At 38.6% G+C, this 17,709-nt stretch overlaps 1 long non-coding RNA gene across 1 annotated transcript in view; it reads right to left on the reverse strand.

The window, feature by feature from the left end:
* The window catches only part of LOC142600715 (uncharacterized), a 36,443-nt gene extending 19,325 nt beyond the window's left edge, over positions 1–17,118 (reverse strand). The window contains exon 1 of the long non-coding RNA XR_012834275.1: positions 16,955–17,118. This is a non-coding gene — a long non-coding RNA (uncharacterized LOC142600715). The remainder of the gene's footprint in view (positions 1–16,954) is intronic.
* Positions 17,119–17,709: the final 591 nt, after the last annotated feature.

Consider the following 17,709-nt stretch of genomic DNA (forward strand, 5'->3'; position numbering starts at 1 on the left):
TGCTGTTTTGTGACACCTGGGCCATGTGAAAAGTTAGGCAAACACGTCATTGTTTGCATCAGGATTTGACAGCTCTGGTGCAAGAAGAAAGGAAGGAGTTAGCATCATAACCTTAAGGTACCTGCTAAATGCTGATTATTTAAATGCTCTGTTTTAAGTAGCCACATGGCCATCAGTACACAATTACATCTGTAAACTTGGAACCAAGTTAAGACAACATCTGGTTTCTTTTAGAAGCACTGCCAGCTGGGAGTCATTCTGAGCCCTGTCTGTTGCTGGATGCCCTTGGAATTAGATACTAAAATATTAAGCTGTAATAGCCTTGCTGGGTATCTGGAATCCTGCAGATTGTATCTCTAGTTTTCTGAAACAGCCATTTTCACTCACCTAGGTTCAAACTGAGGACAGCAAAGCTGTACAGCAGCAGCAGCAAATGTAATATACCTTGATCTCAAGTTCCAAGCGCTGCCACACTGCTAATAGTTAGAGCATCAGTGGAAAATAATTGTCAGAAGAGAAGTCAGTGTGGGGGAAAGTCAATGGTATCCATTTAAAGTGAAACATTTCTTTGTAGTCTTTAAAAGAACTGCAGTTAGGTTATAGTTGATTTCTCAATGAAGAATTTAAGAGCTGCAATTTATAAACTCATAAAATAAATTCTTATTTTATAGAAAAAAAGAAGAATTTTCTATCCAGATGGGGAACCTTTTATAAACTGCCTTTTGGTTCATATACTGTTTGTTGCTTGGTTCAGCTGCTAAATCCATCATAGTGAATACAACAAAAAATGTGTGGCTATTAAAAAAAAAAGTTAATATTTCTGCAGCGTATTGATTTAATTCTTTATCTTGCTTTGGACACATCCTGGGTGTTACTCTCTGTGTTCACTGCTATACATTTTGATCACTGATTAATCAGCGCAACGTGAGGTGCAAATTCCTATCAGGTTGTACAGGAGCATGGAAAAGAGGCTGTCTTTTTTGTCTGTATTAACACAAAGATCTCTGTAGATCCTCCCTTAGCAAGTTCAGCTGTAGTTTCCAGTGATAATACTGGTTACCTTTTAGCACGAACTACAAAAAAATTCCATTCAGCAAGCCAGTTAACATTGGAAATACATGAAAAAGTATGCAAAAAGACTTACAGTCAATCACTTTCCGTCAGCAAAACTGATTTTCCTCATTTTTCCCATTTTCTTAACCTTTGAGAGAGCAGCTATAGAGACAGACAGACAGACAGAAGGGTTCCTGCTCAGCAGCTCGCTCTCTTTTTTTTTTGTTTGCTTCATTATATCAGTTTTACTAAAGGTGGGTTAAAAGAGCCAGCCAATATCTCAAGGCACAAAGACAGTTAAAAAAGCGATATGCGAAGGCAGTTTAAGTGAAACCAAAGGACATGTCGCCATGGAGCTGCCCATTCCCTGTCTTTATTCTCCATCCAGCGGGACTCAGGTGCCCTCACTTGTTTCAAGACCTCCAAGGACCCGTCCACACAGTTAGATACCTAATCACCTTTGAAAGTCTGACCATATATGCTTATTTTAGTTTCAATATACTCTTGTTAGAGGATACCCTTGGGGATTTAAGCAGAGGAGAGGGGGGAACTTAGTTCATATTCTTCCTTTTTATTCCGATAATGCATTTCGTGTTATCTGTAGATGGGGCCTACCTGTCTCTTCTTCCTGTTAACCAATGCTGGCTCAGTGCAGGCCATGAAAACTCTTACTTTAAAGCTTAAGATAAAAAAAAAAAAAAAAAAAAAAAAGTTAAAAGAAATCCTCAAAGTTTATAGCAAAAGCTAAGACATGAATTTACATATCTACAAAAGTCATTGAGATAACCTCATAGACATAACTTGAAATTCTGTGGCCTTTTTCTTGTCACTGTAAGATTTAACTCTGAGGAATACAAATGCACAGGATTAAAAACATAACTCTACAATAAATAGTAAATGACATTATCAATAAAAATGGATAACATGAGCAATACTTTGTCCTCAGCAGAGAGATAACTTAGAAATCCACAGTTTCTTCACTGGTGTTTACACACAGAACTTGGAGGAGGCAGATAACTTCCTTCCTAATGGACTATTACAGGCACCCTTTGCAGGCCATTAGTGTGGAATTAATGAAAGCATGTCTGTGCAGCAATTAATTTCCTGTACTTCTGTAATAACAAAGAAAGGAAGAGCTGTTCTCCTCCCACAGCTGATAGCTGTGTTCCTGTGCCTAAAGCAGTCTTGGAGGATGGCACTATTTGGGTTGTGTTCCCACATCTTCTGTAATATCCTTCCTGACCTTGGAAAAATAATTTGATCTCACTGTGCCTTAAATTCCCTTTTCACAAAAGGGAATTAATTACACTTCACTACTTCCAGAGAAGTGTCATTAGGTCTAATTAGTTAATGTCTGTAAAGTGCTTTGAGAGCAATCTTTTGACAGATGATATTCAAAGTGCAAAACATCACAGTAAAAATTTGTAGCAGTCTGGCTTAGTGTTATTTGTTTAGCACAAACAATGCTCTTGGCAGTCTAGAAATGCTAATCTCATGTATTAGAAAAAGATAAGTTAAAATTACATTTATTTGGGCTCTGATTCAGCTAGATACCCAATCGCATGCCTTAATGCAAACACTAGTATCGAAAGTGCTCTGTGTATTATGCATTTAATACCCTTACTTATCATTACTCATCATTAGTCTTACTCATCATTACTTTCCCTCATCCCAAATAATTTCTAGAAGACTTCCTAAAAGCGATGTTTTTAATTGCTGGAGTCATCAGGAAAAGTGGTATAGAGCAGGGAAGAATGATGAGAAAGAAAGCAATGTCTGAAACTTCAGTATGTGTGTTTAAAAGATAAGATCAGATTTATGCATAGGAAAGATCACTTTGGCAGTATTTAAAAAAAAATAAAATCAGAGACAGGATATTTGAAGGTTAGAGTAATCAAGGCAGAGGCAGCTGTAAGCTTGCACTGATTATTTAGACCATTACCTACACAAGAGATTGAAGACTAATGTTTCACAGAAAGAAGTGATAAGATTTGGATGCATCTTGGAAGCGGTAGAGAAGAAGGAAAAAAGTCAAAGAGGAGCATTCATCTTGAAGATCTTAATAGCAAAGAGGATGATGCTTATAAAAAGAAATGGAAAAATTAAAGGACAACAGAAAATAAACAAACTTGCAGATAAATGATACAAAACCGCAGACATTCATCAAAAGTTTTGTTCAGGGAAACACAAACACTTTTGCAAGTTTGTCAAACCACCTATGAAAACAAGGAAGCTGTGCCTACTGTTGCAACCTGGAAACATAAAAAAGGGTATGAGATGGAAAATACAAATACCAAAACAAATTTATAAACAGTTTAATAATCTACGCTGAATAGGTATGAGGTGATTTGCTTCAACAACACATTGTAGGCTGAAACTATCTAAGAAAGTGGCCACACTGCACTTAGACAGAAGTCCACGCTGCTCTTACTTACCCACTCAAACTTTGCTAGATGGGAAGCTTAGTGCATCTCTGCAGATTGTTTCATGGGATCACGGCCTAGAATAACATTTGATCTTCCACATATACTACTTTAAACATATTTTTCAATAACAATAACAACTTAATCAATTAAAATGACATCAGTAAAATTTAGCAAAAAGAAAGTTATGTTTCCCTATTGCAAACTATTAACCTATGTATTACTTATTAGGTTTTCATTTATAAACCTATTTATTTAGTTAAATAAATTGATTTCAGAGAATATCAGCAGTTAGCTTTAATATCTCCCTTAAAGTTTTGAGCAATGACATGTTAATGCTTCCAGAAGCCATTTTTTCTGGTTTGTTTAAAAAGCAAGGAAGTACAAGGCTGAGATCTTAAAGAACAGGTTAGGTGCTATAGGGCAGCTTTAGAAGTTATTGTGCTGCACATCTTGTGCGGCTTAAGGGAAAGAGCTTGAGAGGCAAAGGAGATCATCCAACCTCATGCTCTCAATATATGCTTTCTGTCCCTATAGTCTGACTGAGCCAATGGATTAAAAGTGGAATTAACAACCTAACTTAAGCCAAACTCTGTGGCTACTTCGCTTCTCTTTTATGCAAGTAATCAGCCTGTGCAAGTTCAAGGAATGAACTTGTAGTGTATCTCCTTGGATTGATTTGAAAACAGAAGAAGGTTAGTTTCTGCTTTGGGCATAAATCCAAGTTCAGATATCAAACTCTCAATGATTTTGTTAAAAACAGTTAGAGGCTAATGTAGAACCCAGATTTCGATTCAAATTTGTCATAAATTATGCATATTAAAACCAAAACAATACAAAACAAAACCCCAGTAACATTCAATTCTATTAAGAAGAAACATCTCCACCCTTCAAAGCTGATAGGATTTTTGTCATTGACTTCAGTGGAAGCCTGGAGAGCTATTACAGCTATTGCTGACTTCTACAGGAATAAACGCAGTAGGTTAGAAAAAAATCCACATTTTACTGGTTACATTAGCTGTGTTCATGAAATCTAGACCTATTTGAAAGTATCAGCCTTAATATGGTTTAAAATGTTCCAAATACAGAATAGTCATGGGAAACAAACGAGAAAAAACCCAGGTTGTTTGAATCAACCCGAAGTTCATTCAGATACATGCAACTTCACATTTTTCATCTGGTACATTCATTGAACTTCCCACACACAAGCTATTTGGCCCCACTCAGGGTCCACAGTTGTCAAAAATATTAATGACACTTCGTTTTCAGAAAATTAAGAATGAATGGCCCCTAGTCACCTCTGTCTGTTTTGTAAAGAGAAATAAAGTAATGCTAATAAGGTAAAGCAGAGGCATTCATGGGCTGCTCATTCCATGCAGCTGCCCAAAACTCAATTTTTTCATGAATGATTCACTCTGAGCACTATTCTCCACAGACATTTGTCTGAAAGTTGTTGGCAGAGGCACCTTTTCTACTGAAACCCCAGTTTTGGGTGTATATCTCCTTTAAGGTTATAAATTGCTCTTTTCATTTCTGTGTTGGCCTTTGAATAGTTTTGGAATGCGAGTTTCTCTCATGATTGGTGGAGGGACCACCAGCTCTGAAGCTGTAGCTTGAAATGCTGATGTTTGCCGTATCATTGTACATAACTTGCATATTAACACACATCTCTTCAATTGTAGACAGTGTGGCTGGTCTGATTTACAGGTCTGGGGGATCCAGACCCTCTCTTCAAAGTGATGTATTTGATATGTCTGGGGAAGTACTTACAGTCATTGGGGTCTTTAGTACATTTTAAGATTGCCCAAAGAGAATTGAAAGTCCTGGAAGCCATGGAATATAAAATAGCCACAAACTCCTACAGTCCATGGTAGCATCCTAGATTCCAATAAATTTTGAGGCAGCTGCTGGTGCATTTTTATTGACTTCTCCCTAATCAGAGTCACAGAGCAATGGTACTTCACTGTTACATCTCTTGAATGGGGACAATATATCAGGCTATTCAGCACTAACTCTGACATCCTGTTTTGAATCTTTCTAGATTCCCAAGCAAGAAATACTGCTTACTTAACTTCCCATTACATTTTTGGATAGTTTCCTCTAAAGAGAGAGAATAATTTACCATTTTTACTGCAACTTGCAGTGGTAAAGCTTTGCACTGGTAATTTAATTCTATATTCATTTAGTTTGAATTACACGGGGAACATCTGCAACAATTCCTAACAATAACTACATTTCAAGACAATTACACAGTAATAACTAGAGCTGCAGGATGATGTCAAAGGCAGAAGAGGAAAAAGAGGCGCACACAGACTTTGCGCATGAAATTAAATTTTGTTCTTAATTGGGAAAATGCAACTTTATCAGAGAAGAGTCTTTGTAACACCACATGTATATATTTAATATATGTGGTTTTGTATGTACTGCAATATTCTATTGACATCAGAGTTTTACTCTCATTAGTCATTCTCTGAATCACTAATGAAATTAATCTCCTTTGTTTTGGAGTACACAAATTTCCTTTCCTTCTTAACCAGCTCTTACTAAGAAAATGAACACAATGAAACAAACAGGTATTGTGGGATTTACCTTGTCTTATGGAATTAAGGACTGTGGGAGGCAGGAACTCCATTCTCCAAATTTTCCACTACAGCTTTCACGTGTAGATCCACGGCTTCTTTAGTGAATGCACAGTTACTTCCCTGTAGAGTACTAATTAACTAATCACTTATGTACAAGATCACATATTTTTGTCTGGAAAATCTAAATGACTGAGTGGACACGTGTAGCGAGTCCAACAGCTCTGGGAGTAGCAGATGTGTTGTATGTGCATTGCACAAATTGTCAGCCTATGTGAATCAATTCAGGTGAATTTTGGATGTATCATCACGTTTGTCATGCCTGTCCAGGAAGTTGAACACAAATTGGCTCCACAGTGCATCTAGAGCATCGTAGACATCAACATTCTAATTTTACCTTTCCCTTTAAAAAGAGACAATCCAATATTATGCATTGTAATTGTGATGTTATAATTTCTCCCTCAATCTAATCAGTGGACAGAAGAAGGAGGCCTATTTTTTTCCAACTCTAAAAAAAATAAATAAATCTACTCAGGATGCTATCAACATAAACCACAAAAGTTTTGATCTTTCTGTGTTATAGATCTGTCCACCTTTTATGTTAATGAGCAGATATACTGGATATCTTTTCAAAACTGTCATGTCCTCTAAGGAGCAATAATACTGTGGTAAATGGTTGATCTGCTAGTGTCAAAATCTTTCAACTCTCAGTGCTTGCCCCATGTGAATCTATTACACAAAATCAGTGCCTCTCAGCTTTCTCCCCCTTCCATTGGCAAATCCCCATCTCCATCACTCGAACTGCACATTGCTCATGTGGAATCACTTCTGCTGTCTGGCAGGAAACAGAAATGTGTTTTCCCACAATTTTTCTCCATGTCATTCCCTGTAAATGAAGCAAAGACAAAGCACTGGAAAAATACAGAGCAAGCAATGTTTTCAGTGTCATGATCAAGACTTCTCGTGGGTACAGTACTGTGAGCGAAAAGTCATTCAGAACTGAAATCCAAGGGTTAACACTGGATTACAGCCAAGATGAAAGTCAACACCATCAGTCAGCCTGCAGTCCTAAGGGCAGAGTGTCATTTGGAGAGGAGTTTGTCACCTGCAGAGGACCTTCTCTCAGCTCAGAGGGTTCCAGCAAACTCTCTTAACGTTTTGATTCCTAAAACTCGAGAGAGGAAAAGGCACACTTAACTGTGTCTTTGGAACTTCAATATTCTGTGCGTCCCTAATCCAAACCAATTGCTCAGCCCCTTAATCTTTTCCTTCTGCTCTTCTTAAAGCAGCATGACTGTGAAAACATTTACTGTGCTTAAGTCTTACCTGAAAATCATTGTTTCTTTTGCTACCTCTTTTGTCAAACTTTTTTTTTTTCTGTGAAAAACCTTCAAGTTCTTATGTGAAAAGTATGCACTTGCAGAAGATGATTCCAATACATATACTATTTTTGACTCATCTGAATGAAGACCAGTAAACCAAAGTGTCAAAAGCTAGCAAGGTTTCACTGCACTAACCTCCAAAATGTGTCAATATCAGTTTCAAGGAAGGTAAAAGAACTTCAGAAACACGTTTTTTTTTCAATGTTATAAGAATGAGAATGAGAGATTTTTCACTTGGATAACTGTTTAGCTGAGTAGAAATATACAGGAGGAAGCAGAATAAAGCTTCTGAATTAGCAGCAGTAATACCTACTGCAGTATTAGTGTGAAGTTCAACTATTAAAAGGGAGATCTGATAGCAGGGCTTTCTACGATCAGTTTAATTCATTGCAGTAACAGTGTGTACTTTGTTGTAATTCATGTTTTCAGAGTGTTCATTAGCATCACACTGCATCAGATGTTAGTGCTTAGCAGGAATATCACATAGCAAACATCTGACCATGACTTTGATAAATTTCCTAGGAAAATTAAATTAAAGAAAGATGTGTATCAGATTCTATTTTTGTATATATATGATGATCTGGAGTTACTTTAAGAAAAGGGGTAGAGTTACTGGCATTTGTGAGATGCAGGGAAATATGTAAAATCAGAACGTGTGCCTTCAACGCCTTTTTAAAAATTGTAAATGGGAAGAAGCAATGATTCGTTATTAAAAATATAAGTCATGTTTAATATTATATCTTCTAAGTCTTTTGTGACTAATCCAATACTCTGTATCCTTTCTGGGAACAGGAACACCTTTCTCAGCTGCACGGACACATGACTGTTACAAGTGATACTGGTCAACAGCATTCTAAACAAAATGCACATCAACGAAATGATTTCCTGTGGTAGGATTAATAAGGTAGTACATCAACCTTGTTATAGAGATTTGTTTTACATCTTTTCTATTTCAATTATGTCAGACCTGTGGAAAAGTGAGCAATGGCCTTGGCACTTTATGATGAGAGGTCATTTTTACAAACTGCGCCTACTATGTGGCCTGACAACAGCTGACTTGGGGAACCTTGGGTTTGACTATCAGATGGTCATACCACATATTTCAGGATCTGCCTTTGTGGCACTGGACTGGTTTTGGCTGGGATGGATAGAGTTAATTTTCTTCATGGTAGCTAGTTGGGGGCTATGTTTTGGATTTGTGCTGAAAACAGTGTTGATGATAACACAGGGATGTTCTCATTACTGCTGAGCAGTGCTTACACAGAGCCAAGGCCTTTTCTGCTTCTCACACCACCCCACCAGAGAGGAGGCTGGGGGTGCACAAGGAGTTGGGAGGGAACACAGCCAGGACAGCTGACCCCAACTGACCAAAGGGATATTCCATACCATATGATGTCATGCTCAGCATATAAAGCTGGAGGAAGAAGAAGAAGAAAGAGGGGCGATGTTATGCGTGATGGAGCCCTGCTTTCCTGGAGATGGCTGAACACCTGCGTCCCAGTGGGAGGTGGTGAATGAATTCCTTGTTTTGCTTTGCTTGTGTGCACAGCTTTTGCTTTACTTATTAAACTGTCTTTATCTCAACCTATGAGTTCTCTCATTTTTACTCTTCTGATTCTCTCCCCCACCCCACTGTGGAGGGAGTGAGCAACTGGCTGTGTGGGGCTTAGTTGCCAGCTGAGGCAAAATCACAACAGGCTGGAAGTCTTCAGCATTTCTGGCTCTCCAGTCCTCTGTCTTAGAAGTTACGCAGCCAAAATCTGAGGTGTGCATGCATCTGAAAATGTGAGGTTCAGTAAAGAAAAACTGTAAGTCCAAATGACTTCTTTGAAGTAATAAGATTTTGGTCAGGGCAGGTCATATGCTTCAGAAATGAAAGAATAAGAGCTGAAAGGAGCTTTTCATCACTTGTCCTGAGCTCCAGAACCACCTGCTAACATTGCTACTTGGTGATGCTACCAAATAGCCAGCATTTTATTATCAAGGAATATAACTGAATCTTGCACATTCCCTTCAAGCAGGAACTTCACATACATTTGAGGTCCATATATCTTATTTGAGTCCCAAGTTTAGCTTACAAATGTTTTATTGTAAATGGAAGAAAAAACTTGTTTTCGTACCAGCTTTATGCAAATGCTGTGGCAGATTTTATTTTATTTTGTGATGCTCTTGGCTTGCTTTTACTATCTATTTGTGTACCTATTTAGAGCAACTCAGTGTGTAATTCATTTAAGAGTACTGCTGCTGGGGTTTTCCTTCTCTTTCTGGGTGATTTTGCATAGATGGGGAATCTCTACCGGCAATCTGTGGAACCAGGATTACTCTTTATCTATACTTTGGATATTCCTCAGATATGAGGAACTCTGGAGCCACTACAGGATTTTGCTCCACCTGCCATTGAAATTCTCTTTGAGGGATGCACTCTTCTAAGCGGGAAGAAAAGTCTTTGCCAGCACACCTTTGTGCCAGAAAAATGGAAGTGTCTGTAGCAGGAAGAAGGTAAGGATTTTCCTTAAAGAAAGCCTGAACATCCGACAGTTCCTCCTAAACCTGTGAATTTTGCAGACCTGAAGTCTGTGGTCATTTCTATGGGAAAAATCCTCTACAGATTTGCAGAATAAACTCTGGAAAATTTCTGTGAACAACAGGAGTACACACAGAGAAGAAAGAAATTTTTTAAAAATTTAGATTGAAGTTCTTATTGCATATGATTTGCTAGGATGACTGAGTTCTTAATGTTTCATGGCTTTGCTAGACTACAGTCAAAATCTGAAGTTATCTCAAACTCCAGGAAAACATAAATGAAAATAATTAGATTACTTTAATCTTTGGAAGCGCCCAAGACCTTAAATGTTTGTTTTACAAATGTCTTCTATTGTAGGCATTAGTGTGGGAGTCACCTGCCAGACATGATGCTCATTTTCAAACAGAGCTAATAAAATATAAACATTTTTTAAAATTACAAACTAATCTCCTTGAAATAAGGAGGCATTAACGTAAGTAAACATCATGTAATTCTATCATGAAATATCCAAGAGACTTTTTCCTCTTGGAAATATAACATCTGTTCATGCTTGTTCAGGCAGTTTCAGGTTTGAAAAGAGTCTGTGTGATTTTGAGAGTCAGTACCCTCCTTTTTAGCAATGTTTAAGACCCACATGTAGATCTCTCCAAAACTATGAAAATAAAGTTCTCAAAACTGTGTGGAAAGTAAGATCCAAGCTGGAACTGGATTTTACAAGTGGCCTTCTTATATGCAATGGGAAGATAAATAACACTCAGCACTGTGAAGAATCTTGGATCCAAATTTTGAGCTGCCTCATAGACCTCTGAGGCCTGGAAATACACTCTTGGTGTCAGTGGGCTTTGCACTAAGTGCTTTTATTAGAAATCTGTGGCTTGGAACCACAAAATAACACTATTTGTACATTATCTTTGCCTCCATAAAAATACAGGCACTTCTGTGCTGGCGAACACCAGATACAGGATAACAGATGTTCTGGGCAGTCTGGTGGAAACCAGACAAATCTGATTGCAAAGACAAATCACTTAGGCACTATTGCTGAAACTTGCCTGACACAGGAACACCTACTGAGTGCAAATCACTAGATCAGAGCAATAGACATGAAAGGAACTTTTATTCCAGACTGAGTGTCTCTTCCTCAAAAATGAAAACAAAGTTATTTAAATGAAGAGACACTGATAAAGATCTTACACTGCACTGCTGAGCAACCCTCTTTTCCCCCTAACTTGTTATTGCTGCCTTCACCATAATAAAATAAGTATGAATGACAATGCAGAAAAGGCCACCAGAACTTTAACATTTCTGCTATGTTGCCTGTTGGGAGAAATTTAAAGGCGTGTAGGAAGGTGAGGAGCCTGCCCCACTGACTTGCAATGGGAGCTGGACCAGCAAGTCCTGTTTGTGCCTCTGAGACATTTCATCTGTCATCCAACCTTTCACAGGGGTATAGGAGCTCTCAGGTCTGAGTTTCATATAGATGAGACTGCTCTGAACTCTGTATGAATATTCACATTTTCTTGACATAATTTTTGCTATTTATTTTTTCAGAACTTTCTTTTCCCCAGAATATTTTCAGCTGGAAAAACAATACGAAAGCAAGACCAACTGTCAAATTTGGAGTGACAGATGGATTGGATTTGCCATAAATCCAATATTGTCTTTTTTTCTAAAATGTAAGGGATAGAGTTTTCCAAGACACATAGAATTTTTAGGAGAGAGTATTTTCATTTATGCTTCCAATCTCTTCAGTACTTCTACATTTCCCTCCCATAAACAATTCCAGTGGAATGACTTTACAGCAGCAGAATATGTCGCTCTTTGGAGAAGCAAACTATCCTGTTTGAAGGAAAGCATTCAGAAGAGGTTAGTGGGCTGCAAATTTGGGAGACTCTATTCCATTCTATGGCTTATTCTCATAGAGAGGTGAATAGTTTGCCTCTTGAAATGGCTATTTTCAAGCACAGGTTTGCACATCTGTTCCTAAAACAGATTAAATTTTCTTTGCTCTACATGCTGCACTACTTCCAAACAGGATAATATCTAATTTGAATATTTTCTTATAGATTCCTTTACATCTTTATGTCCTTGAGGCATTTTCTTACTTGGTACCTTATTTCCTTTTTCCAGAGTTGCTGTTTAGTTTTTTACCTTATTTTACTGCCTCCTATTGTTGACACTTAGACCTACAAACTTCTCAACTGTCTACTGAGACTTGGCCATGATAGCTTTTGCTGGCCTTTTGAAGTCTGATGAATTTACTAACACTACTCAAAAAAACAGTTCACCTTCCTAGCAGCGTGCTGCCTTTGTGACCTGAAATAAGACTAAAATGACCTATTCCAAGTTGCAATTACACCATCCACCAGGACCTCAAATGGTTTGATTGCAAAGAGAGGAAGGGAAGGTGTAGAACCATCACTCAAACTTCTCTACCATCCTTTGAAAGGTAATGGTAATGACTGAATGAAAAAGCTAAGCCACTTAAAAAAAAAGATCTGCTGCTGATAGTGGTGTTCCCATCCCAGGGTCTGTATAGCACACAGCCAGGTATAATTCTTCCAGGTCACCTCTTCAGTCTCCAATATACATACTCCTTTCCTACACACCCTCTGGGCATGTAAAAGCGACTGCTAAACACACGTTTTCGAAAATCTCAGATCTGTGAATGACACAGTCCTCTCTCTGCAACTTCATAGGTATCTGCCTGCACTTCACATAATTTCAGGGAATATTAGTCCCTTGATTATGTCAGTATCTCAGAGAAACTATTCACAGTATTTCTATGTCCTTGCAGTTCCATTCTGTCACTTCTAAAAAGTATTGCCTTGCACCTGAAATGTTCTGTTCCTGTTCAATGACTTCATGATACTTCCTGTTTAACAACGGACAGTAATGGAATACATAATTAAAATAACATTGCTTAGTCACTAAACTCTCCAGCCATCTTTATAACATTATTTTAATTGCATGAGCACACTGCATGTCTATTATTTGGGAGTATTACAGCTGTTAATCCAGTGAGATAAGGATGAATGAGTGAATGTCTCTCCTTTGCTAAATTGAAGTGAGCATTCTCCTTAACTCCTTCACATGAGTTAAATCCGAGTTTATGTAGGTCTCTTGTGTTTCATTACAGGCAGCTTTCAACAGAGCTCACAGCAGAACAAAGCAGAATGGAATTGAGTAAACAATTGGATTTTACCATGCCCTGCTGTTACTGTTATTTCAGATATTGCTCATGCAACAGCTCCAGGGGTGCCGGGCTCAATCCATTTCTAGGAAATAGTAATTACTTACTGGAGTATTTTGCTCAGAACCTGCATCACTGTTATTTACTCTCTAGTGATGCAGAAGAACTAAGTTAACCCACATCACTCTACAAAGTACTGAACTGTTCAATCTGATGCAGTATATTCCTTTGCTATCTTTTTCCCTCCCCACTCCCATTTTTTTAAATGCAATTATAGGACATGTTCACATGCCTGAACCCAGTTCTTCCTCTTTGTTGTAGCATAGTATTACTATTATGCCTTTTTTTTTTTTTCCCGCTTAATTGTTAGTACTGTGACTTTAATTCACAAAATACACTGAGTGATGAATGGCATAAAGCAGTAAGGGCAACTTTCTGTTGCAAGTCAGACTGCAGGCAAAAAGCCCATGGTAAAGCTCTGGGCTGATACCCCTACCTCAGAAGCGGTGAAGAAAATCCAACATGAGTAACTAAATTTGCAGTCTATAAAAGGGTTAAAGGAAAATTTTCTAAAGATTTGCAGCAAGTTTTCCTGTTTGTAAAAATCAAGGATGTAGGGAAACTCAAGATCCACACGTCTGAAAATGTCAGCTGTGCACCAGGGCAGTATTTCATTATGTTTCCACCAACAAGGCTCAAGAGAGGTTATAAACTTTCCAGTCACTGATAGTCAGGGCTTTAAAAGTGCTTAAGGCTTTTGTAATCATTTTTGTGGCCAACGTCCAAGGCTGCTAAGTGCGTATATATGGAGACAAAGGCTTAATAACCTTTTTCAGAAGTGACTTGGTGCTTTAAATGCCTCAAAATGCTGGTGTTCATTTTAATGCAACTAAAGGGCCTGACTTTCAAAACCGCTGAGCACCTATCCTCCGAAAGCTAGACTTTCATGGTGCAAACACTCAAAAGTAAAGGACTCTAAGGTGTATTTTCAGTGCTGGCAACACTGAGTGGCATAGCAGGTTCCCACAACTATGCCTCTTCTTTCAAGAGGAAGTCTGAATTACAGCCCCTTCTTGACACGCATTCCCTGTGCCCTGGACCCTTCCTGCTCCCAGTGCTGGGAGCTCTGTGGTGAGAAAGGGGCAGTAGCCAGCTATGCCATCCCTGGTTTTTCCTGCCAGTGCTATTAAGACAAAGAGAAAGGTCAGTAAATCCTTCTGTGAGGCACAGATACATTCCTCTGCTTAATCCTCTAATCCATAGAGACTGCATCTGTGTGTTTTTCAGCTGGTACTATAACCTGGAGTGTTCCTACCTCCCCAGCTGGGAATGAATATGCACCCACTCTGGGCATTTGTTAGATTCATTGCCTCACTTCGTGCTGCTGATGTTCTTGTTCAAATGGTTTATTTGCTGGCACTGTATTACAGATGGTCTTTATGCCCATAGGTGCTTCTCTGTATGTAGTCTTGCAGATTTCTTTTTATCTTTGAAACACTGATATCTGCTTGCTTGTATCTGCACTGCTTCTCTGTTTGGTCCAGTATGTAATCATGACAGATCCGCTATGCAAAGTTGTTTTTGTGTACCCTTTTAAACTTTAGCTGCTACAGATGGTACCAAAGGTACAAGCAAGAATAAAGAGAAACCTCCTGCCTCCTTTCAGAAGGTGTGAAATCCTACCACCATAATCTTGAACTATTTTTTAAAAGTTAGAAAGATATTTGAGATTCCATAGTCTAATATAATGCTACCTATTTTCTTGCTTATTTTAACAGACATTGCTCAATGGAATTTCACAGATTTTTCTTGTGTTCAAATGGACACCTTGGGAGCCCTTGTACTCTTCTGATCAGTGCCTTGGTTTTCTTTATTACGGCAGTTCACTGTGTCACTAAATGTACCTTTGAACACCTGTTCTCCTGCTGTCTTTGACCCTTGACTTGTTGCTGTGGCAATGCTCAGCGTAGTTACTGTCGGGGAAGTCTTAGGAAATACTAGAGCTCTCAAGGATGAGGGTCATAAACTAACATAATGTAAAGAGTCAAACTGGTTATCTGCTGTTCTTCTACAATAGTTGAGATGATTGTTTTAAAAGGTTTGTGCCATTATCAGTAATGGGTTTCTTCCATATTCAGGGTCTATTCTCAGTTAATAAAAGACTTCTTGACTGTCACTACTCCATGCAGCATTGAGTACGTTAGAAAGCCTCCTCTAGGTTATTTATTTTCTTTATGTTTGAAACACTGAAGGCATTTTCTGCATTTATGTGAAAGACTTCAGGCTGACAAAGGCTGAAGACAGGACTTACTGTAGCAAAGCTTCCAGTCCTATTAAGGACAGCTAACAAATTTCAGATGTCATGAAGCATGAAAGAACTTGTCCAAACATTTGGTAAGAGTAGAGGATGAGCATATTGGAAAACGGGAAACATTTTACCTAGTTGAGATGGAGACCAAATACAAGACATCACGAACCAAAAGTAGAGGAGTAGCTGGAAGTTAGACTTTCACTCAAATAAATGAGGAGCAACCCATCAAAAAATCAGTAGATTTTCTCCAACATGGATGAAATAAACTGAGGTCATGAGCAGGAAGCATGGGAGAAGCTATCGTGCAGAACTGGAAGGAGGGAAGAAGAGAGAAGTCGGTGACCACAGATATTCTGAATGTTCTTCCAGAATTATTTAATTATATTGTGGTTTTATACTTACATTATTGATTTGGATTTGATAAAAGATGATAAATGTGTGACAGCAAACATCTTTTTTAACATGAAAGATCTTAAAAATGCAAGCTTAGAGCTGTATATTCTCTGCCAGGTTCAAATACAAGGAAATAGATCTCCCATCTGTTCTGGTGGGATGGGAAACATTAAAATGAGAAACCTGAGAATGGAAAAAATAAGTGTGAGGGTAAGAATGGTTACTTTTCTTTACACAGCAGCATAAATCAGTGCTCATCTCCTTGAAGAGCAGTGCAGTTGCAGCAAGAAGCATGGTATGCTTTTCAATATACTGTTAACAAACTAATTCACAGAATATACATCCCTGGACCTTAATAGTCAGAAAAACTGAGGCTTAACTTGTTCTGAGTCATTCAGATATTGCAGACTTTCCTTGAAATTTGAAGACGCCAATGCAAATTTTGTGTATCATAGCTTTTATATAGGCTCTCGATATAGGCTCTCTTATAGGCCTCTTTATATAGGCTCTCAGTATTGTTGTAATTCAGGCATACTAGTTTAAAACTACAGAACTGTAGCATTTACTGGAGGAATCTTACATTCCTACATTTTGTAACATTCAGCCTAGTTCATAATCTGTATGATTCATGCAGGAAATTATTCAAGTATGGAGGAAAAACAGAATTACAGAGCAAAGTTGAGACTGCAAAACAAAGGAAAGAGCAGACCACAGGGATGAAAAGAAAGATATACATGAGCTTTCTGTAAAAATGGGAATGGATTCAAAAACATTAAGGGAAGAAAGCAGCCTGAAGAGGACTGTAGGACTTAAAAGAGTGACGAAAAATATTACTTACCAAGGAAGCATATTAATTGTGCAATTATTTGCCTTAGTATTTCTAATCAGGGAAAAGAACAGATGCCAAAAGCCATTATTAGCTTCCACATAAAGAAGTAGTAAGGAAAATGTAAATATCTTGCCAAGACTTGGGAGGACAGACAGAGATATTCAACAATGAACAAGACTCTCCTTCAAAAGCACCTGAATATTCAAGAAATAGAACACACTTTAAAATAGTTCTAATAAATTTTTCGATCATATCTCCCTGTTCACCTACCTTGAGAAGAGGTGTGAAGGTAAACCCATGAGTCCTCTGACCTTGGGAGAAGGAGGTGCTGTTCTCTGCTGCTGTGTCCCTGCCCCAGCTGAGAAGGGGTAACGACACAGGGTATCACTGTGACCCTCCCTGCTGTGCTGCTGGTGTGAGAGTCTGAAGGTAATACCCACACTGTACTTTGTGGCATGAGTAAGAGGCAGCAGCAAGGCAGAGAGGATGCCTGGGAGCTGTCTCCATTCAGGGGCTGGGCAGAAGTGGTGGGAATAAGGTCTGGAAGGGAGCAAGTGGTGGTCATGAAAAAAGATCTGACAAGCAGAGGCAGGTCGCTCCCAGCCAGATCTGGCTGGAGACTCCTTAAATGCATCTGTACAACTTTTGGTGAGCAGGCCCTGCTTCAGGTGGTGCCCAAATCCCTGGATCACAGAGGTCTGAGATGGTGGTGCCATTCTACACATCCTTTTCATTGTGACGTTGTGATTCTCTCCTTTTGCTGAAGTTTCTCATCCCAAAGAACCAGCAGGCTTGTGCCAGTCTTGAGCCAGGACATGTGTAGCTGGGTGGATGATAAAGGGATTTAGGCCTGTGTATGAAGTCAGGTTGACATGATATTACAGATATCCTAATTGTCCCACAGTGTTGTGCCCAGTGGTTGGTAGCAGGGAAACAAAGTCAATTCTATTACTATTGTAAAGAGAAGGTTTTGTTCTTTAGCAAAAAAGCCCCTATCATCTTCCATTGCCTTCGCCTTCATATTT

Source organism: Balearica regulorum, chromosome 2 (assembly GCF_011004875.1).
Source record: "Balearica regulorum gibbericeps isolate bBalReg1 chromosome 2, bBalReg1.pri, whole genome shotgun sequence".
NCBI classification, from domain to species: Eukaryota; Metazoa; Chordata; class Aves; order Gruiformes; family Gruidae; genus Balearica; species Balearica regulorum.